Below are 23,815 nucleotides of genomic sequence, written 5' to 3'. Positions count from 1 at the left end.
AATATTCCAACAACCTGTGATTTTATTTCATTAAAAGACTTTGTAATAATGTGTGTGTGTTTTTTAACCATTTCATACAATTGGATTAATAATGGATAGGTGTCATAATTGACGCCTCTCCATTATTAATCTGGCTTAATGTCACCTTACAACAGGGGTGTCAAACTGCATTCCTCGAGGGCTGCAAACAGGTAATGTTTTCAGGATTTCCTTGTACTGCACAGGTGATAATTTAATCACCTACACACATAATGATTGCAGCACCTTGTGCAATGCTAAGGAAATCTTGAAAACACGCATGGTTTGCGGCCCTCGAGGAATGCAGTTTGACACCCCTGCCTTACAATACCATGGTGACATTAACCCTTCATTACCCCATATCCCACCGCTACACGGGAATGGGAAGAGAGTGGCCAAGTGCCAGAATAGGCGCATCTTCCAGATGTGCCTTTTCTGGGGTGGCTGGGGAGAGATGTTTTTAGCCGGGGGGGGGGGGGGGGCAATAACCATGGGCCCTCTCCAGGCTATTAATATCTGCCCTCAGTCACTGGCTTTACTACTCTGGCGGAGAAAATTGCGCAGGAGCCCACGCCAATTTTTTCCGCCATTTAACCCTTTAATAGCTAGAGCGTCCAAATTTTGCACATACACACTACTAACATTAGTAGTGTGGAATATGCAAAAAAAATGGGGATATGAGATGGTTTACTGTATGTAAACCATGTCTCATATTTTAGGAAGGAGATAGCAAAAGCCAGCAATTGAATTACCGGCTTTAAAGCTATCTAGCACTGTATGAAATTTTAATATATATACATATATGTGTCTCACTGACATATATATATATATATATATATCTATATATATATATATATATATCTATATATATATATATATATCTATTCTATGTGTACACATTTGTTCTACCTATTCTATTGTAAGCTGTCAGTGTGATTTTACTGTACACCGCACTGAATTGCCGGCTTTTCTCTCTAACACCGCTGCGTATTTCTCGCAAGTCACACTGCTGGTCCGTGTGTAATCCGTATTTTTCTCACCCCCATAGACTTTCATTGGCGATTTTTTTGCGCAATACGGTGACAAATGCAGCATGCTGCGATTTTCTACGGCCGTAGAAGACCGTATAATACGGATCCATTAAATGCGGCTGATAGGAGCTGGGCCATAGAGAATCATTGGGCCGTGTGTTATGCGTATTTTACGGATGTATTTTCTGCGCTCATACGTCCCTAAAACTCGCCAGTGTGACGCCTGCCTTACTAACCTTATAGGCTTTTTTTTAAAGGCAGAATAAAGTCCTTTATTTGAAATAAAAGTTCACACCCTCTTTGATGTGCTTGATGTCAGCTGACAATACAAGGATGACATCAACCCCAACCCTATTACCCCACTTGCCACAGCGCAAGTGAGAAAAGACGGGCAAAGCACCAGAATTGGCGCATCTAATACACGTGGCTTTTCTGGGGTGGCTGGGGGCTGCCATTTTTTAGGTTCGGGAGAATCAGTATCCATGTCCCCTTCTCAGACTGAGAATACCAGCCCCCAGCTGTCTGCTTTAGATTAGCTGGTTGTCAAAAATGGGGAGACCCCATGCCATTTTTTTTTAATTTTCGATACCCAGACAAGCCAAAGCTCATAGCTGGGGGCTGCAGCTGTCAGTTAGCAAAAACAGATGAGACACTTTTTTTTTAATTTTTATTAACACCTGGTGAATCACAGCCATGCCAATACTAGTCATGCCAATGATTGAGCCAAAAGTGCTCACATTGGCAAAGCTTGTTGATTGGCTGCATTGCAACCTTTCAACAAACTTTGTTCGGCTGCCGAACCGGAACAGTAGCATGGACTGCCTTGAGCAGTCAGTGTTCGGTGTCCGCACCCATACATTAGATGTTTGATACAGACACTGAACTTTATTTTGGGTTCCCTCATCCCTAGATATATCTCAGCAACAGGTGCTCAGACTAAAGCTACAAAAGACAAAGTATTCCCTAACCGCAGGGAAATATTCGTATAAAAGTTCTAACATGTTTCAATGAACTCATAATTAGTGAATTACATTTTTATGTCACTAGAGATGACTAGTGATGAGCTCCAGTGCTCGTTACTCGGATTTGCCTAGGGTGCTCAGATATGCACAGAGTATCACGTGCTCAGGCGACATATTCAAGTCCCCGTGGCTGTGTTTCGAGGCAGTTAGGCACATCCCGCATTTTTCGTGGCAGGCATAACTTGGCATTGGCTGGAACGGGATCTATTCGCTGCTGTTAACCACTCACAGGTTGCTGTCAATTACTGGCAGTGTCATAACTGGTGTAATTACCACCCACCACAAGACAGTTTAGTCCAATGGGAAGCCCAGCTAACAGATGGCCTTCATACAATTACACTGTATACTGTAGTATACTAATATTGCAGAGTGTATTATAAGCGATAAGAAACAGGAAGCCACCACTCTTAGAATAAGTTCACACTGGGCGTTTTTTTATGCCACTTTTCAGCTGCTTTTTACATTACCAGCAAAGCCTATGAGATTTCAGAAATCTCATGCACACACATGGCTTTTTGTTTGATCAGTATTTTGTGCTTTGCTGCGTTTTTTTGACATGGAGCATGTCACTTCTTTCAGGCTATGTTCACACATCGCGGTTTTTACCGCGGCGATTTTGCAGCTGCGGGTCCGCAGCAGTTTCCATAGCGTTTACAGTAACATGTAAACCCTATGGAAACCGCAAACCGCTGTGCACATGCTGCGGGAAAAACCGGGCAGAAATGCAGCGGTTTATAACCCGCAGCATGTCACTTCTTTGTGCAGAATCCCAGCGATTCTGCACCCATAGAAATGCATTGATCCGCTTACTTCCCGCATGGGGCTGTGCCCACCATGCGGGAAGTAAGCGGATAATGTGCGGGTTATACCCGGGGTGGAGGAGAGGAGAACCATATTTGAGTAAAAAAAAAAAAAAAATTAAAATACAAAATCATGATATACTCACCTCTGAAGTCTCAGCGCTGCACGCGGCCGTCCGGTCTCAGGTTTGCTATGCGACCAGGACCTGCGGTGACGTCGCGGTCACATGACCGTGACGTCACGAAGGTCCTGGTCGCACAGCATCTTTGGAACCGGACCGCCGCCTGCAGCACCGAGGAGATCGGGACGTCAGAGGGTGAGTATATCATGATTTTATTATTTTTAACATTACTATTGATGCTGCATATGCGGCATCAATAGTAGGAGTAAAATCCCGCAGCGGAACCCGCAGGACAAACCACGATAAATCTGCAGGGAGAACCGCAGCGGTTTTGCCCTGCAGATTTATCAAATCCGCTGCGGGAGAACCCGCAGGGACAGGACGCTATGTGTGAACATAGCCTCAGCGTTTTTTCACCCATTGACTTGAATGGGTGTTGAAAAAGTGCAGCATAAACGCAGGTATCATTATTTGCTGCTGAAAATCCAAAGACACTAGCCTGGATAAAGAAAAAAACGCACCAAAAACGCCTAAGGCTATGTTCACACTTTGCGGATTCCACTGCGGATTTTTCCGCAGCAGAATTCCAAAATCCGCAGTGAAAACCCGTTGCGGTTTTTACTGCGGATTTATCGCGGTTTTTACTGTGGTTTCTTCTGCGGATTTTCATCTGCAGTTTCCTATTGGAGCAGATGAAAATCCGCAGAAAAGAAGTGACATGCTGCGGAATGTAAACCGCAGCGTTTCCGCACGTTTTTTTTCCGCAGCATGTGCACTGCGTTTTTTGTTTCCCATAGGTTTACATTGTACTGTAAACTCATGGGAAACTGCTGCAGATTCGCAGCGGTCAAATCCGCTGCGGTTCCGCAGCAAAATCCGCAAAGTGTGAATATAGCCTAAACCTGCGTTTTTGACGCAGCTTCTTTCCTGCCAAGATGATCAGGTTTTGCTTAAAAAAAAAAAAAAAAAAGCAGCAAAGACGCCCTGTGTGAACTTATTCCGACGTTTCCAAGAAGCCTCCCGGAGTCTGCACGGACGCTCACACGTCACACCTGCGTTCACAGCCATAAAAACACGCCGAGCATTTCCCGCCATGGAGGCTGCTCCTCTAGCTCCAGAGCTGTCCCGGCCGGTGGAGGGCTGTGCTTGCCTACAGCACGGGCCTCTCCTCTTCCGCCGCCCCTCCGTCCTGTCAGCTCTGCTGTGTCCTGTTCCCGCCCTAACAGGGCGCTGCTCCTCCTCTCCGCCTGTGGTTGGTCGCTGTTTTCCCGCTTTGCTCTTCCACCGCCATTTTAAATAAAAAATAAGTAAATATTATCTCCTCCCGTGTATGAGCTGCTCTGCTGGCGGGAACAGTGTCTGGAGTCGGTGTACCGGAGCCACAAGCTGCACGTAGCTCGGGAGTCGCCGCAGGGCTGGCGGAAGCTTCCAGTCTGTTCTAATTGTAAATCTCTCATCTTCCCGCTGCGCCATCTCCTCTCCGGCCTGAGCCCACGGTGAGTGTCCGGGACGTGACTGTGGCCCCGCCACTTCCGTATGTGTGAGGTAACGGTGTGCTCGGCGGTAGCTGCTGCTCATCTCCAGTGCGGGGGCGCAGCCTGATGGGCGGGTGACTGGACTCGGGGGCCCCCGTAATGTCCCCCGTGTACGCTGCTCACACCTGATGATGCCCGGCACGGCCCCTTATACATGGACGGTCTGTGCCGCTCGGTCTCTGCTTGTGCATAGAGCTCAGGTGCAGCCTGGGGAGCTGTCATCATGTCTGCAGGGAGCAGCGCTCACCACATAATTTCATTATGATGACCTGGATCCTTCAGGGAAACGTTAATAATTGTGATCTGTAGCACGGCGACGCCTCATGGCTCCGAGAACAGGGCTGTACACGAATCCATTACCGCGCTGACCCCGAGCCATCGAGGCTTCCATGTCCTTCACTGAGAATGATGCTTTCTGCATAGAAAGAGGAGTAAGGTCGGGAAACCTGACTCTGTACCGTTCTGGGTACATTGGCTTTTATTTTATTTGTATTTCAGGGTTTAAAAAGTTGTTTTTTTTTATATGCAAAATTAGAAACAAGTGGCCATTTTACAGACTTGTGGAATACAGTTGGTGATTTTAAGGCTGTGTACTTGCAGCCTCTATTTCAGGTGGCAAAAAGCACCTGTAAAATGAACAATGCACAGCAATGTCAAATGACATAGGACAGAAAACGTGCAATGTCACATCTGTAAGCACAGCCTGGCTGTCAAAGGGCTGGGGTGTGCTCACAGCTGTCACTGAGGACTGCGCCAGCGTGACTAAATGCCGGCAGCTCCCAGGAGGAATAAAGTTCATTTTCTCCAAGTAGCTGCCCTTTCAATATGTCGTCCAGGCACCTTTCTAAGGCTAGGTTCACATTTGCTTTCAGAATGGCTGCATACTTCCTCCCTGAAGCTCTGCCTACTTCTGTGTGCATTCTGGGTTTCCCTGCATACCTACCGTATCTTTAACATTGGGTAAGCAGGGACATGCGTTGTAAGCCGATGCGTCCGCATTCAGCGATTTGACCTGTGTGGTGACTGCATGAAAAAAGCAAAATTTTGCGTTTTCGTGCAGTCGCCGCACACGTCAAATCGCCGCATGCGGACGCATCGGCATACAACGCATGTCCCTGCATACCCAATGTTAAAGATAGGTACGCAGGATGCATACAGAAATAGGCAGCGCTTCAGGGAGAAAGTATGCATCCCTCCTGAACCTGAACGCAAATGTGAACCCAGCCTAACAGCGTTATCTGACGTGACAGGTTCCCATCTCTTCAACCTATCGCTCTCTTCCGGTACCTTCCCCTCTACCTTCAAACATGCCACCATCACACCCATCCTCAAAAAACTAACCTTGACCCAACTGCTATCGCCCTATTTCACTGCTCCCATTTGCTTCAAAACTCCTTGCGCAGCATGTCCATGCTCAACTTTCCTCACACCTCTCATCTAACTCTCTCCTTGACAACCTCCTATCTGGCTTCCGCCCCCACCACTCCACCGAAACTCCCCTGACAAAAATTACTAATGACTTACAGCCAAAGCTAACAGACAGTTCTCCATCCTCCTCCTTCTTGACCTGTCCTCTGCTTTCGACACAGTCGATCACTGCCTACTGCTACAGATTCTCTCTTCCCTTGGCATCAAAGACCTTACCCTGTCCTGGATTGCCTGATACCTAAACAACTGCACATTTAGCGTTCCCACTCCCACACTACCTCCTCATCCCGCCCTCTCTCTGTTGGAGTCCCTCAAGGTTCTGTCCTTGGGCCCCTACTTTTTTCCATCTATACCCTTGGCCTAGGACAACTAATAAAGTCCTATGGCTTCCAGTACCACCTGTATGCAGACGACACTCAGATCTACCTCTCTGGCCCAGATGTCACCTCCCTGTTCAGAATCCCGAAGTGTCTGTCAGCCATATCCTCCTTCACCTCTCGCTTCCTTAAACTCAATGTAGACAAAACCGAATTTATCATCTTTCCCCCACCTCACATATCCCCCCTACCTTATCAATCTATTATGTTAAATGGCAATACGCTCTCTCCCGCACCTGAAATCCGCCGCCTCAGGGTAACTCTCGACTCTGCCCTGTCCTTCCAACCTCACGTCCAAGCTCTTGCCACCTCCTGTAGCCTCCAACTCAAAAATATTGCCAGAATCCGTTCCTTCCTCATCCCACAATCTACCAAAACTCTTGTGCATGCTCTCATCATCTCCCGCCTCGATTACTGCAACACCCTCCTCTGTGGCCTCCCAGCTAACTCTCTTGCACCACTCCAGTCTGTCCTCAACTCTGCTGCCTGGCTAATCCACCTCTCTCCTCGCTACTCCCCTGCTTCTCCCCTAAGCAAATCCCTTCACTGGCTCCCAGTTAACCAACGAATCCAGTTCAAACTACTAACACTGATCTACAAAGCCATCCACAACCTGTCCCCTCCCTGTATCTCTGAACTAATCCCCCAATACCTTCCCTCACGTAATCTTCGATCCTCCTACTCTCCTCCACACTTATTTGTTCCTCACACAACTGCCTCCAAGGTTTCTCCCGAATATCCCCCATCCTCTGGAATTCCATGCCTCAACACGTCCGATTATCCACCACCCTTGGATCTTTCAGACGTAACCTGAAAACCCATCTCTTTTCCGGAAAGCCTACAGCCAACAATAACCGAGCCGCCGCCTCACTGCCGCCAGAGCCTCCGGCTCACCCCTACCTTCTGTCTCTTCCCCACTATCCTATAGAATGTAAGTTTGCAAGGACAGGGTCCTCTCCCCTCTTTACCAGTCTCACTGTAAACCTATTTACTGTAAACGATATCTATAATGCTGTATGTATCCCCTTTCTCATGTACAGCACCATGGAATTAATGGTGCTATATACTACATGGCTCCTATATACTACGTGGCCTGTGCTATATACTATGTGGCTGCTATATATATACATAAATACATATTCTAGATTACCCGACGCTTTAGAGTCGGGCCACCATCTAGTAAATAATAATAATGATGAGCCTTATAATTTGGGAGAGCATATGGCACTTGGTGTACTAGCACTGCCGTGGGTGCCAGATTTATTGTTATCGGTGCCCCACTCAACGTCATAATGAGAGCCCAATCAATCATTTCCATGGTAACCTGATGTCATGACAACATCTTGGTCACCAGGCTCTAACAAATCGTTAGAGCATGCTCAGTGCATGATCTAACAAGTAGTCCAGTCAAAATACGGTTTGACCCAGAACAAATTCCAAAAAAGCGTTTTTTTTATTACTATATGTGGGGAAAAACATTAAGTTTTCCAAAAATTGATTACCACAATGGTCCTAACTATGACGTCATAAGACGATGACAGCCATCGCACTAAAAATAACGAATATTTCCCTATTTCAAAGCTGTAGCTTTAGGTTACAGAAGAGTTTGCATTTTGTATACTATATATTTTCTTATAACAATTTTTATACAAAGTTTTATACGAACTACATGGATAGGCGAGGTCATGACGTCATCAATGACGTCATGACATATATGTACATTTCTAGAAATGATAGAATTAATACACAGTGCATTTTAAGACCTACTTCATCACTGAATAAGCGTGTCAGGTCAATAGTCACTATTTTCATCATCAGACACTGCTTCCTCACTCATATTGTCACAATGCCCTTCTTGACATGGTCCGCATACCCGTGAACAGGTAAGTCCGTGTCTTTTGCAAGTGCACCGAAGTGTACTACAACCATGAGAACAATTGCAGTGAATTATTTTCAGAAGTTTTTCTGGCGCGGGTGAAGTATCCATCATCACTGGAACTAGACTGTTCTGCAATTCCCATCCCCATTCAGTAGTGTCCATGGCCTCACCATTGTCCATCCAAAGCATCACTTGGAGGTAACGTCGAAGGGCATGATACTTTGTTGCAGAGGACGTCGGCAGTCATTCAGGTGTAACAAAGATTTTGGCTGAACCAACTTTTTTGCAGAGAGTAGAATCCCTCATTGCAGACAGATTGTCTCCAGGTTTGCCCCCGAACAAGGCCACCAATGGTTTACACCCGGCATCTTCAATCTCAGCTCTGTTTTTGTTAGGTGTGGAAAAGATTTTAGCACAGCTATTTAACCCCTTAGCGACCGCCGATACGCCTTTTAACGGCGGCCGCTAAGGGTACTTAAACCACAGCGCCGTTAATTAACGGCGCTGTGGAAAAAGTCCATAGCGCCCCCCAGAGGCCGATTTTTTTTTTTTTTTTTTTTTTTTTTTTTTTTCTCTCCGGGGTCTCGGCTGCCGAGGGTAGCCGAGACCCCAGAGAACATGATTCGGGGGGTTTTTAACCCACCCCGCATTTGCGATCGCCGGTAATTAACCGTTTACCGGCGATCGCGTTTTTTTTTTTTGCGATCTTTTTAATTTCTCTGTCCTCCGATGTGATCGCACATCGGAGGACAGAGAAAAGGGGTCCCAGGTGGCCCCCCAATACTCACCTAGCTCCCCCGATGCTCCTCGTGTCTCCCGGTGGGCGCCGCCATCTTCAAAATGGCGGGCGCATGCGCAGTGCGCCCGCCGGCCGGCACCGGGAGATTCTTTGGGGTCCCGGCTGCCGGGGGTAGCCGAGACCCCAAAGAGCATGATCGGGGTCGGTATTACCGACCCCTGTTTTGCGATCTCCGGTAATTAACTGTTTACCGGCGACCGCAAAAAAAAAGTAAAGTGTAATTCTGTCCTCTGATGTGATCGCACATCAGAGGACAGAGAAATAGGGGGATTCGGGGACCCTAGCATACTCACCTAGGTCCCTGGATCCTCTTGCTGCTCCTCCTGGCCGCCGGCAGAAGAACATGGCGGACGCATGCCCAGTGCGCCCGCCATCTGTCTCCATCTGCCGGCCGGCAGGAGAACAGCAGTTGGGGCTAAAATTAGGGGTAGGGTTGGGGCTAAATTTAGGGTTAGGGTTGGGGCTAAATTTAGGGTTATGCTTCTTTCACACTTACGTCGGTACGGGGCCGTCGCAATGCGTCGGCCCGACATACCGACGCACGTTGTGAAAATTGTGCACAACGTGGGCAGCAGCTGTAGTTTTTCAACGCATCCGCTGCCCAATCTATGTCCTGGGTAGGAGGGGGCGGAGTTACGGCCATGCATGCGCGGTCAGAAATGGCGGATGCGACGTACCAAAAAAACGTTTCATTGAACGTTTTTTTGTGCCGACGCTCCGCCAAAACACAACTGATCCAGTGCACGACGGACGCGACGTGTGGCCATCCGTCACGATCCGTCGGCAATACAAGTCTATGGGCAAAAAACGCATCCTGCGGGCACATTTGCAGGATCCGTTTCTTGTCCAAAACGACGGATTGCGACGGAATGCCAAACGACGCAAGTGTGAAAGTAGCCTTAGGGCTAGGGTTGGGGCTAAAGTTAGGGCTAGGGTTGGGGCTAAAGTTAGGGTTAGAGCTGGGATTAGGGTTAGGGTTTGGATTAGAGTTGGTGTTAGGGTTGGCATTAGGGTTACGCTTGGGATTAGGGTTAGGTTTGGGATTAGGGTTGAGATTAGGATTAGGGGTGTGTTGGATTTAGGGTTTTGATTAGGGTTATGGTTAGGGTTGACATTAGGGTTGTTTTGGGGTAAGGGTTGTGATTATGGTTAGGGTTAGTGATTAGGATTATGGATCAGGTTGGGATTAGGGTTAGGGGTGTGTTGGGGTTAGGGTTGGAGCTAGAATTGGGGGGTTTCCACTGTTTAGGTACATCAGGGGGTCTCCAAACACGACAGCCAATTTTGAGCTCAAAAAGTCAAATGGTGCTCCCTCCATTCTGAGCTCTGCCGTGCGCCCAAACAGTGGGTTACCCCCACATATGGGGCATCAGCGTACTCGGGATAAATTGGACAACAACTTCTGGGGTCCAATTTCTCTTGTTACCCTTGTGAAAATAAAAACTAGGGGGCTACAAAATCTTTTTTGTGAAAAAAAAAATATTTTTTATTTTCACGACTCTGCATTCTAAACTTCTGTGAAGCACTTGGGCATTCAAAGTTCTCACCACACATCTAGATAAGTTCCTTGGGGGGTCTGGTTTCCAAAATGGGGTCACTTGTGGGGGTTACTACAGTTTAGGTACATCAGGGGCTCTGCAATCGCAACATAATGCCCACAGACCATTCTATCAAAGTCTGCATTCCAAAAAGGCGCTCCTTCCCTTCCGAGCTCTGCCGTGCGCCCAAACAGTGGTTTACCCCCACATATGGCGCATCAGCGTACTCGGGATAAATTGGACAACAACTATTGCAGTCCAATTTCTCCTGTTACCCTTGTGAAAATAAAAACTTGGGGGCTACAATATCTTTTTTGTGGAAAAAAAAAAATATTTTTTATTTTCACGGCTCTGCATTATAAACTTCTGTGAAGCACTTGGGCATTGAAGGTTCTCACCACACATCTAGATAAGTTCCATGGGGGGTCTAGTTTCCAAAATGGGGTCACTTGTGGGGGATTTCTACTGTTTAGGCACATCAGGGGCTCTCCAAACGCGACATGGCGTCCGATCTCAATTCCAGCCAATTGTACATTGAAAAAGTAAAACGGCACTCTTTCTCTTCCAAGCTCTGCGGTGCGCCCAAACAGTGGTTTACCCCCACATATTGGGTATCGACGTACTCAGGAGAAATTGCACAACAACTTTTGTGGTCTAATTTCTCCTGTTACCCATGTGAAAATAAAAATTTGTGGGCAAAAAGATCATTTTTGTAGAAAAAATGCAATTTTTTATTTTCACGGCTCTACGTTATAAACTTCTGTGAAGCACATGGGGGTTCAAAGTGCTCACCACACATCTAGATATGTTCCTTAAGGGGTCTAGTTTCCAAAATGGTGTCACTTGTGGGGAGTTTCCACTGTTTAGGCACATCAGGGGCTCTCTAAACGTGACATGGCGTCCGATCTCAATTCCAGCCAATTCTGCATTGAAAAAGTCAAACGGCGCTCCTTCATTTCTAAGTTCTGCGGTGCGCCCTAACAGTGGTTTACCCCCACATATGGGGTATTGGCGTATTCAGGAGAAATTGCATAACAAAATTTATGGTTACATTTCTGTTTTTACACTTGTGAAAATAAAAAAAATGGTTCTGAATTAAGATGTTTGCAAAAAAAAGTTAAATGTTCATTTTTTCCTTCCACATTGTTTCAGTTCCTGTGAAGCACGTAAAGGGTTAATAAACTTCTTGAATGTGGTTTTGAGAACCTTGAGGGGTGTAGTTTTTAGAATGGTGTCACACTTGGGTATTTTCTATCATATAGACCCCTCAAAATGACTTCAAATGTGATGTGGTCCCTAAAAAAAAAAATGGTGTTGTAAATATGAGAAATTGCTGGTCAACTTTTAACCCTTAACTCCCTAACAAAAAAAAATTTTGTTTCCAAAATTGTGCTGATGTAAAGTAGACATGTGGGAAATGTTATTTATTAACTATTTTTCGTGACATATCTCTCTGATTTAAGGGCATAAAAATACAAAGTTTGAAAATTGCAAAATTTTAAAAATTTTCGCAATATTTCCGTTTTTTTCATAAATAATCGCAAGTACGGTAATATCGAAGAAATGTTACCACTAACATGAAGTACAATATGTCACGAAAAAACAATCTCAGAATCAGCGGGATCCGTCGAAGCGTTCCAGAGTTATAACCTCATAAAGTGACAGTGGTCAGTATTGCAAAAATTGGCCTGGTCATTAAGTACCAAATTGGCTCTGTCACTAAGGGGTTAAGACCGAGTCTCCCTTCAAAACCCTGTGTAGATCGAGTTTTTTTCAGATTCCAAAAACTGCGGAAGTGGTATCACAACCCGTGAATGCATGAAGGAACAGAAGACTGCTGCAGACATGGTTTCCTAGGAACTTCTTCATAACCTTAATGTCGTATACTGTTGCAGGACTCCCTTCATCCAAGTAGAAATAAAGCTTGTTGCCATCGCTGGTTGATGCGTGATGAAGTAACAACACCAAAAGATCTGTATCTTCGCCAATGAGACTAGTACTTTTGTTGGATGACATTGACACTGCTGCCTTAACAATCTCCACATCTGCATCCCCCTCTGATTGTATTACGTGGCAACCTCTGTGATTCATGTGCTGTGAAAAGAGATTGGTAAGAGACTGTTTGTTCTCCACATTCGAAAGGAAGGCCTCCTTTTTCCTGACAAATTTCGTTCCTTCAGCAATGTTCACTTTACGTGTTCGGTTTTTGCGCCGTCGCTGATGGGTAATGTCCTTAGTGTTTGGTCCTCCAATGTAACCATCAAATACTATTGTAGCCTTACCATAGTGCTTTAGTGTGAAAGATGCATAGTCTTCAGCGAATGAACAATGTCTTTCCTTCTGACAACTTCAGACGATGGAGAAGAGAACCTCCGTCAAGAACATAATGTTCCACTTCTGGTACATTCTTGAGTACTGCGTCATCTGAACTCTGTTCTTTTATAGCAGCCATCAGTTGTGCTTTGTTTGGTTTGCGTAAGAGATGTTTTGCCTCAAAGAGGGATGGTGGATATGGTGAAAGTTCATAGGCCATCACCTCATCAAGGGAAAGATGAACAGTTTGAGACACCACAAGAAACCTTTGGAACAAAAGAGCGGGGTCTATTGTTTTGTCCTTAGCAAAGTCAGTAGCCTCACTGGATGCCTGGGTCTTTGCTTTCATTGACCGCTTGTACTTAAAGGGACTCTGTCACCTGAATTTGGCGGGACTGGTTTTGGGTCATATGGGCGGAGTTTTCAGGTGTTTGATTCACCCTTTCCTTACCTGCTGGCTGCATGCTGGCTGCAATATTGGATTGAAGTTCATTCTCTGTCCTCCATAGTACACGCCTGCGCAAAGCAATCTTGCCTTGTGCAGTCGTGTACTATGGAGGACAGAGAATGAACTTCAATCCAATATTGCAGCCTGCATGCAGCCAGCAGGTAAGGAAAGGGTGAATCAAACACCTGAAAACTCCGCCCATATGACCCAAAACCAGTCCCGCCAAATTCAGGTGACAGGTTCCCTTTAATTGAAGACAGTGATTGACCCTCCATTGTTGCCACTATTTCCCTGCCAATGGTGAATAGGTTATGGACATTCACATCCTTTATTTGCATTGACACCGGTGATAATGTTGCGAAGAGACACTTCATCAGAGAAAGGTGAAAAGGTCTTGAGTTTATCTGCAATTTTCTCCAGGTCTTCATGATCTCTTCTCGTCCTTGATGTTCTTGCCTCAATATCCCATGGCTGAGAGATGTCTACAAGAAATCGAGACCTGAAATGATGGAGCTGGACTGCTAACCCAAGCTGCAATGGAGCTATTACAGCCCTGGGACGTACAGCCTGAACAACTGATTGTCCAATGCTTGCGACCTTCCTGTGAATGTCCTTTCCAACCAAGAGGGTTTCAAGCAAGCAAAGCAAACTCAGGGGGAGATAATCTAAGGCAGACTGACATTCAAGCGAAGAAGTCTTCGGATATTCATCGGTTAAAAATGGGATATTAGACTTGATATCGCTCTTGATTAGTTTGGCCTTAGTCTCTATGATGGATTTCTTCTGGGCTTCTTCATACGTTTCCTGACTACGGAAATGGTCCCTCAGGATTATTCTGGTCTTTTCATGGAATGTTACAATGTTAGGCAACCCTTCACACTCTGCTATGAATAGCGAATCGCCATACCTTTCCTCCAGCCTATACCTCAGCCATTTATTACTATAGGCAGCACTGTCTCCTACAAGATACTGTCATTTTCTTTGCAAGATCTGTGAGTCCGTTGCTCTTCATCGTTGTCCTTGAGAAATGCACACATTCTCAAGAACGCTTGCTCTTGGTCCATATCCATCGGCCTCCCTACCTTCCGCAGTTTCTTTCTTTGTAGTAGATCCACCACCATGACGTATAGGAATTCCGTAATTTGTCCGAAAGTTTGTCACATGAACGATAATACAGCCAGTCTGCAGCATGTAAGTCCTTCCCAAAGTACGCGATTCTCCCTTGAATGGTGATTGCCCAGTCATCATTATGCTGTTTGCAATGTGACATGATGGACATTACAAATCCATCTGTTTTATCAAAGCTGTAGTAATCGAAATCACTACTAGATCTTGTCTTCCCCACTTCATGTCCCCAGAACAAACACTGCGTCGTGCTATCATAGGATCCAGTAGACACCCGTGTACCTCTCTTGGCAGGTGAATGATGAACGGAAGTAGCTATCTTATGCAAGTCAAATTTGCTTCTTGTTTATGTACCGTATTTTCTGGTGTATAAGACGACTGGGCGTATGACGACCCCCAACTTTTCCATATAAAATATGGAATTTGGGATATACCCGCCGTATAAGACGGAGTCATCTTATACGCCCAGTCATCTTATACGGCGTGTGCGGTGCGTATGGTTCCCAGGGTCTGGAGGAGAGGACTCTCCTTTAGGCCCTGGGATCCATATTCATGTAAAAAATAAAGAATAAAAATAAAAAATATGGATATACTCACCCCTCCGACGGACCCTGGCTCTCAGCGGTGCAAGCGTCTGCCTCCGTTCCTAAGAATGCAGTGAGTGAAGGACCTTTGGTGACGTCGCGGTCCTGCTTACAGCGGGGTTTCCTTGTAAATCTCTGAAATGTGTGACTCAGCCGGAGCCCTCTGCAGAAGATTACCTATAATGAGGCAGATGGAGGCACTGGACATCGTCTGGCATATGATCTGGTGTGGTGTCTGTCTTTTTTTTTTTTTTTTTTTTTTTTTTTTTTTAGGCGTGCATTAAAGTGCTGTCGGCCACAGTTCTTATAATTTCTGAAAAGGACACCGCTTAACAGAGGCCAGTTAGTCCAGAGTATCTCTGCTGCATCATTATAGTGAACGGATCCCCTCGGGAGGGGGGGAGGGGTCCATCTGATTCGCGTCACTCAGAGATTTAGATGGAAACCCAGATGTAAGTGCTCAGTGTAGAGTACCGGATAAATGTAATCCCATAGTTATGTAAAATGTTCCCAATAAAAGCTTTAAATTTGCACACAAAAAAAGCAAGTCCCCGCTAAGGTTCGTCATCTATCAGTGGAATTATAGGAGCTTCTACGTTACTGATAGTACAAAGGCTCTGGAAAAGCAAAATGGCGCCTTGCTTCCCAAAAGAAATCCAGTGAATTCTGCACTCCCAAATGTAACTGCTCCCCTTCCCTTCTGAGCCCCAGTTTTCCTAATCCACATTTAGCATCCACATGTTTGGCATTTCTCTAGTGATGAGAGCCTGCCTAACTAACAGGTGCATGAGCTGGGCATAATGTATTGGTCACTACAACGCCAGTTTGCAATTTTCACTCGGTAACATCCACTGCTTCTTGTTTCTGGAAATCTCATGGAGTCAAAATCGTCGCTACGCCTGTAGATAAATTCTTAAAGGGTTATACTTTCCAAAATTGGCTAACTTGAATGTGAATTCAGTACTGTACAGCCACATAATGGGGTATTTCTACATTCATCACAAATTGTGGGATACATTTTGATACTTTTTTTTTTTTTTTTTTTTTTTCTTTTACCCATTTTAAAATTCTGACACAGCTAGGGGGTTCAATATGATCACTGCACCCCTATGAGTTCATTCAGAGGTTAACAATAATTGTTCTCATTACAAAATGACCCTTGATATGTGGACAGCACTTGTTATTAATATTGCATATTAAACACACTTACCAGGTGTCTGATTTCACCATGGTAACAACTAGAAGTGACACCTTATTAGTTATAAAAACATTACATTTTTATTAGTAAATCATCTTTAAAAAAATTAAATTCGGAATAGTTGCTAGAAAGAAAAACACTTGCTCTAAAAATATTATGATAGCTGACTGTTTCACTATGGTCTGTACCACTATGATGAAAACCAACTTTTTGTCCGGCGTCACACTCAGCGCAGGGAAATGCGGTCCGTATTTTACAGACAAAATACGCTGAAATGATCCCAAAACAATGATCCGTATGTCATCCGTAGGCAGGGTGTGGCTGCGTATTTTGCGCATGTAAACCTCCGAATGTAATCCGTATGGCATCCGTACGGCGAGATTGCTGGCTTGCAAAATGGACATAGAATGGATCCATGGGCTCAAATATTCGTGAAAACATATACAATGTGTATGTATGCATGTCAATTCTTTGTGCGGATTCCGCTGCGGTTTACACCTGCTCCACAATAGGAATCCGCACAAATTCCGCATGAAAACCGCGGTCAAGGGTACAAAGTGCAATAGTGCATATAAACAAATCAGACCTAAATAGTAATGGTCACCCTGTCAGGATAAGTAATGCAAAGTGCATATAGTGTATCCTAATCAAAATGATAACGACTCAGATTTAATTAATTGCTCATAATTGTATTGACCACTAGAATAGATAATATGAGTAAACCTGTTTTTCCTGTGTAGTGGATCGCTATATACAAAGTATGTGAGTTGCTCCTGCCTTCAATCCCAACGAGCACATTTCATCCATCATCTTCAGGGGGGCCTTTATAACTACTGTAAACATGGGTCACTTCTAGTTGTCACCATGGTGAAACCATACATGTGGTGAGTTTGTGTTCAATAGTCATTAAAGTCTTATGGGGGGGTTCTACTGTTCTGGCACCTCAGGGGCCTTCCCAATGTGACATTGCACCCTCAAACCAGTCTAGCAAATCTGAACTTCAATATGGCGCTTCTTCCCTTTTTGAGCTTTGCACTTTGTAGATTTCAACCACATATTTGGTATGGGCACACTCGAGAAATTGCACAAATGTTTGGGTCTGTTTTCTTCTGCTATCCTTGTGAATGTGTGAGAATTTGGGGCTGAAAGAACTTTTTTTTTTTTTTTTTTTATTTGGTCTCCCATGACAGCACCACGAGAATGGGAATCTGCCCTTCAGGGACAGGAACCCTACAGACCTAAAAGGGCGGCACCTCTCCCATGCATCAGTTGGTTTCCTGTCTTCGACGGGAACCCTATCCATACAGACATACATTTTGAAGATCAACGGATCCCAGGCCCAGCCGGTCGTTCAGATAGCGGGGTCCCCTGCCTCGGCCAGTGCGGGATCCCTAGAAGTACCACGGTGGGTCCAGGGTGGACTGCACAACAGTGAGTGGTGCAGGTGGAGTGGTGTCGGTGGAAGATTACCAGTTCTTGAAGGTCAGTGCCGGAAGAAGGTAAGTACTCCTGTGCAGGTGCTGCGTGGGTGGTCTCCGGCGTGCTGCTGCCTGTGACGTGTGTCCTGGGGCTTTGGTGACTCGTCGGGAGGTGTGCCGCGACCGGGGTGGTCGGGTGCTTGGCTGGTGACACGTCCTGGGTGGGCCCTATGATGCGGCCGGGTGTTGTGAATTCTGTGGCTGAGTTCACTTCTGTGGTCACAAGTGGTATTGCAGTCTCTGGGCTTCCTCCCTCAGGTGTTTTGGTGAGCTCGTTGGCTGCCTTGCTATTTAGCTCCACCTGAGTCTGTCTTCCTTGCTCCTTGTCAATGTTCCAGTGTTGGATCTGAGCTACTGCATCTTTCCTTGGGCCTGCTGCTCTGCTAGATAAGTGCTTCTAGTTTGTTTTCTGTTTTTTTCTGTCCAGCTTGCTATTGTCTTTTGCTGGAAGCTCTGAGAAGCAGAGGGGTGCACCGCCGTGCTGTTAGTTCGGCACGGTGGGTCTTTTTGCCCCTTTGCGTGGTTTTCGTTTTAGGGTTTTTTGTAGACCGCATAGTTCTCTTTGCTATCCTCGCTCTGTCTAGAATATCGGGCCTCACTTTGCTGAATCTATTTCATTCCTACGTTTGTCTTTTCATCTTGCTAACAGTCATTATATGTGGGGGGCTGCCTATTCCTTTGGGGTATTTCTCTGAGGTAAGTCAGGCTTGTATTTCTATCTTCAGGCTAGCCAGCTCCTCAGGCAGTGCCGAGTTGCATAGGTAGTTGTTAGGCGCAATCCACTGCTGCTTATAGTTGTGTGAGGATAGATCAGGTACTGCAGTCTACAGAGATTCCACGTCTCAGAGCTCGTCCTATTGTTTTTGGTTATTGCCAGATCTCTGTATGTGCGCTGATTACTGCACGCTGTGTTGCCTGATTGCCAGCCATAACAGCCGGGGTCACCATGTTGACGTGTTGGTGGCGGAGCTTGGGGACGCGTCCCTGTTGGTGGTCGCAGCCAGATGAAGCAGCAAGGCGGTGCCGCGGTCACATGGCTGTGGTCCAGAAGGGAGGCACCTGTGTCCATTGCGGGCCGGTGGCACGGTCATGGGCCTGCAAAGCGGGGAGCTTAGGGGGTCTCATCATGCCGGGGCATGGCTGATCTGGGGGAGGAAAAGGCTCCAGCACCTGCTGACCTGGATATGGGGGGGTATGCCTAGGGTTTAAAATGGGCACATGCACAATCATCAGTGCTTCTGGGACTATTCCTGATTCAAGAAGGATGGAGTCAAGCGAGGAGCAGGTACACCCTGCACAGCAGCCTGTTCAGAAGCCCTGTGCAGCCCGGCTGAAGACCTGTGAGAATACGGGAGATCGCCAGGCAAGCGAAAGTCGGGATTCAACAGAAAGGTCCAGCTGCAGGAGCTCCTCCAGAGTGGACGAGTCGGCTGAGATGCACCCTCCTCGTAATCTGGTACCTATTCGTTTGCGGCACTGGTAAGTGATCTTTGGGAAAGTTCACTCGGTGATGTAGTTGTCCCCATATTTCTCTTGATCCTGCCAGGGAAAGAAGTGCGCAGGGAAGTCGAGACACAAGGAGTCTGCCCTTTGCAGTTTCCCCATGCCGGACTCTTGTCTGAAAAGATTGTCCTGTGTCCAGCAGACGATAGCTGAGGAGACGGCTAACTACGCTACAAGCCTGAAAGCTATAATTGAGGCAGAAGTGAGGGAGTCCATGATGTGCCTGTTCGAAGGGGAATGGACTGAGGTCTAAGTTCCTGGAATCAGCATCCTCTATTGACTTTGTTGGGGATGAGGACTCTTCCAGATCATCTCCTTCATCATCCTCTTCTTTGGAAGATAACTTTGGCTGCTTCTGTTTCTCCATTGACCGGGTAAATAATTAGTGAAAGCGGTCAGAAGCACTATGGGGATAGTAGAGTCTAGGCCAGAACGTTCAGTTCAGAATGTCGTCATGTTTGGGGGACTAGATCAAAGGAAGCGCAGGTCCTTCCCCTTAAACGAGAAAATCCATTCTCTGGTGCGCCGGGAGTGGAAGAGCCCATAAGAGGGGCTCCGTTCCCCCAACGTTTAAGAGGAAATACCCCTTTGAGCACCCTGTAGCAAGCACTTTTGATAAGGCCCCAAAACTCGATGTAGAAGTTGTCAAAAAAAATCCTCATTGCCCTTTGAGGACCTGGGGACCTTTTTAAAAGACCCTCTGGAGTAGAAGGCAGATATGTTTAAGGGAGCATGGGAAATGTCATCAGGAGCCCTGAGGCCAACAGTGGCATCTACGTGTACGGCCAGGTCAATGATAATCTGGCTAGATGAGCTTGAGACTCAGTTAAAAGGAGCCTCGCTGGAAGCTATTCTAAACACCTTACCAGTGAGTCAGGGTGCCGTGGTGTTCTTGTCAGATGCCTCTGCAGACTCTGTCAGGATGGTGGCAAAAGCAGTAGGCCTTTTTAAATGCTGCTTGAAGAACATTATTGCTGAAGCTCTGGCACGGGGATATTAAGGCCAGGCCTAGACTGTTCTATTCCATGTGAAGGGGATTATCTCTTTGGACCGGTCCTGGATGAGCTTCTGGAGGAAGCGGGGGATGATAAAAATAAACTTCCCAGTCTGTCAACTCCTTCCTACAGACGTTCCTTCAGTAGAAGGTTGTCTTAGGAAGCCTTCTAGGGACCAAGCCAAGTGGGATAAGAGGAAGACAAAAGGTACGGGGTTCATGCTTGGGGGCACCGCACAAGAGCGTAAGAAGCCACCCCAATGACTACCGGCCTTCTACTTGGCTTGGTCAAATATTACCAATAGTGACTGGTCTTGTAGCCTGATATAATCTGGGCTGAAATTAGAGTTTTCTTCTATCCCATTGGGAAGGTTCATGGTAACCCCTTCCTGGTCATCTCACTTGGAACAGGGAGCCCTGGAAGCTGAGTTCCAGGCGCTATGGCGTAAAGCAGTCCTGGTGGAGGTTCCTGGGCCAGAAAGGGGTAAGCGGTTTTCCTCCCCCTCTTTCTGATTCGGAAACCAGATGGCTTTTAGGACTATCGTTAACCTTAGGGCTCTAAATGTATTCTTGGTAGTACTCCCCTTCAAAATGGAATCTATTGGATCAGCAATAAAGCAAATCTTTCAAAACTGTTTCATGGCGGTGTTGGATATAAAAGATGTGTACTATCACGTGCCTATTCACGCAAATCGTCAGCGGTTCCTCAGGTTGGCGATAGTCATAGTGGGCTCGGTTAGGCATTCTCACTTCAGGGCTCTGCCCTTTGGTGTTGCCGTGGCCCCTTGCATGTTTAAAAAGGTGGTTGCCGAGGTCATGGCCCACCTGCGTGAAAAATGTCCTGATTATCCCCCTACCTGGATGATTTTCTACGGGTATGTTTCCACATTCAGGTAATGCTGCGTTTTTGACGCTGCGTTGAGCCGCAGCGTCAAAAACGCAGCGTCCCGATGTTACAGCATAGTGGAGGGGATTTCATGAAATCCTGTCTCCACTATGCATTAAGACGCATGCGGCATACCCGCGAAAACGCACAAACGCGTTTTAAGAACGCAGCATGTCCTTACATTGCAGAAACAACGCAAGGACAGCGCAGGTGACCTGCCAGTGACCTCTGGTGCAGATTTGTTCAGGATTTTATCTGCATAAAATCCTGATGCAATCCTGAACGTGGACACATACCCTTATTGTAGGCAGGTCAGTGGATCATTGCTCAGCTCAAGTAAAGAGGTTAATGTCCATTCTGGAATACTTGGGGTGGCTACTGAATATTTAAAAAAAAATCTCGGCTACAGCTCTTAAAGGTGCAGCAGTTCCTTGGGTTAATTCTGCACTCGGAGAGGCAGGAGTGTCGTCTGCCGCCTGATAAATTGGTTAACCTTCAGCACCAAGTAATAAAAGCATCAATCCCACCATGTCCCTTAGGGCCCCTTTCCACTTGTGAGGAAAACGGACGAGTGCAATCCGATAAAAAATCGGATTGCACTCGGACCAATGTTAATCAATATGTGACACTCCATTTGCGATTTTTTTTTTTTTTTTTTTTTTTTTTTTTTTTTTCCCCAGCCGAAATCGGACTGAGAAAAATCTGTGTCGGCTGAGAAAAAAATCGCAGCATGCTGCGTATTGCTGAGATTCTCGGACGAGACTCGTCAATGGGTGCGAGAAAAAAAACGCACAGCACTCGCACCATGCGAGTGCTGTCCGATTTTTACGCACCCGTGTCCTTAGAAAAGCCGGCAATTCAGCGCAGAGTACAGTAAAATCACACTGACAGGTTAGATGAGAGTAGATATATACACATAGAATAGGTATATATACATATATATATGTCAGGGAGACACATATATATAATGCAGGGCGAGATAGCTTTAAAGCTGGTAATTCAATTACCGGCTTTTGCTTTCTCCTTCACAAACCCGACATGATATGAGACCTGGTTTACATACAGTAAACCATCTCATATCACCATTTTTTTTGCATATTCCACACTACTAATGTTAGTAGTGTGTATATGCAAAATTTGGGCATTCTAGCTATTATATTTAAGGGTTAAATGGCGGAACAAATTGGCGTGGGCTCCCGCACAATTTTCTCCGCCAGAGTAGTAAAGCCAGTGACTGAGGGCAGATATTAATAGCCTGGAGAGGGTCCATGGTTATTGGCCCCCCCCCCCCTGGCTAAAAACACCTGCCCCCAGCCACCCCAGAAAAGGCACATCTGGAAGATGCGCCTATTCTGGCACTTGGCCACTCTCTTCCCATTCCCGTGTAGCGGTGGGATATGGGGTAATGAAGGGTTAATGCCACCTTGCAATTGTAAGGTGACATTAAGCCTAATTAATAATGGAGAGGCGTCAATTATGACACCTATCCATTATTAATCCAATTGAAAGAAAGGGTTAAAAAAATACACACACACATTATTAAAAATTATTTTAATGAATTAAAAACAAAGGTTGTTGTAATTTTTTATTTAACGCCCAATCCACTCAGTGAAGACCCTCGTTCTGTGACAAAAAAAAATAATAAACCAACAATATACTTACCTTCCACAGATCTGTAAAGTCCAACGATGTAAATCCTTCTGAAGGGGTTAAAACATTTGCAGCCAGGAGCTTTGCTAATGCAATGCTACTCCTCGCTGCAAAACCCCGGGGAATGAGTCTAAATATAGATCAATGAGCTAGCCTGGGAGCTTTCAAGGAAAGTTCCCACGATCTATGAACAGCCAGCAAAGGGCGCCTCACCGCAAATGAAGCTAAATATAGCTCATTGATCTATATTTAGACTCATTCCCCGGGGTTTTGCAGCTAGGAGTAGCATTGCATTAGCAAAGCTCCTGGCTGCAAAATGTTTTAACCCCTTCAGAAGGATTTACATCGTTGGACTTTACAGATCTGTGGAAGGTAAGTATATTGTTGGTTTATTTTTTTTTTTGTCACAGAACGAAGGTCTTCACTGAGTGGATTGGGCGTTAAATAAAAAATTACAACAACCTTTGTTTTTATTTCATTAAAATAATTTTTAATGTGTGTGTATTTTTTTTAACCCTTTCTTTCAATTGGATTAATAATGGATAGGTGTCATAATTGACGCCTCTCCATTATTAATTAGGCTTAATGTCACCTTACAATTGCAAGGTGGCATTAACCCTTCATTACCCCATATCCCACCGCTACACTGGAATGGGAAGAGAGTGGCCAAGTGCCAGAATAGGCGCATCTTCCAGATGTGCCTTTTCTGGGGTGGCTGGGGGCAGGTGTTTTTAGCCAGGGGGGGCCAATAACCATGGACCCTCTCCAGGCTATTAATATCTGCCCTCAGTCACTGGCTTTACTACTCTGGCGGAGAAAATTGTGCGGGAGCCCACGCCAATTTTTTCCGCCATTTAACCCATAAATATAATAGCTAGAACGCCCAAATTTTGCATATACACACTACTAACATTAGTAGTGTGGAATATGCAAAAAAAAAATGGTGATATGAGATGGTTTACTGTATGTAAACCAGGTCTCATATTATGTCGGGTTTGTGAAGGAGAAAGCAAAAGCCGGGAATTGAATTACCAGCTTTAAAGCTATCTAGCGCTGCATTATATATATATATATATATATGTGTATA

The 23,815-nt window shown here is 45.7% G+C and overlaps 1 protein-coding gene across 2 annotated transcripts in view; it reads left to right on the top strand.

Annotated features, from left to right (window-relative positions):
• Positions 1-4,192: 4,192 nt before the first annotated feature.
• The window catches only part of DEK (DEK proto-oncogene), a 94,414-nt gene continuing 74,791 nt past the window's right edge, over positions 4,193-23,815 (top strand). Inside the window, exon 1 of one of the 2 annotated variants that reach the window (XM_069730847.1) lies at positions 4,193-4,489. The gene's annotated coding sequence lies outside the window, so the exon portion shown is untranslated. The remainder of the gene's footprint in view (positions 4,490-23,815) is intronic. The other variant, XM_069730848.1, reaches the window with a different exon arrangement.

This window comes from Ranitomeya imitator, chromosome 6, assembly GCF_032444005.1.
Source record: "Ranitomeya imitator isolate aRanImi1 chromosome 6, aRanImi1.pri, whole genome shotgun sequence".
In the NCBI taxonomy this organism is placed as follows: Eukaryota; Metazoa; Chordata; class Amphibia; order Anura; family Dendrobatidae; genus Ranitomeya; species Ranitomeya imitator.
The sequence above is the reverse complement of the archived record's forward strand: the minus strand, read 5'-3'. Positions and strand labels throughout refer to the sequence as shown.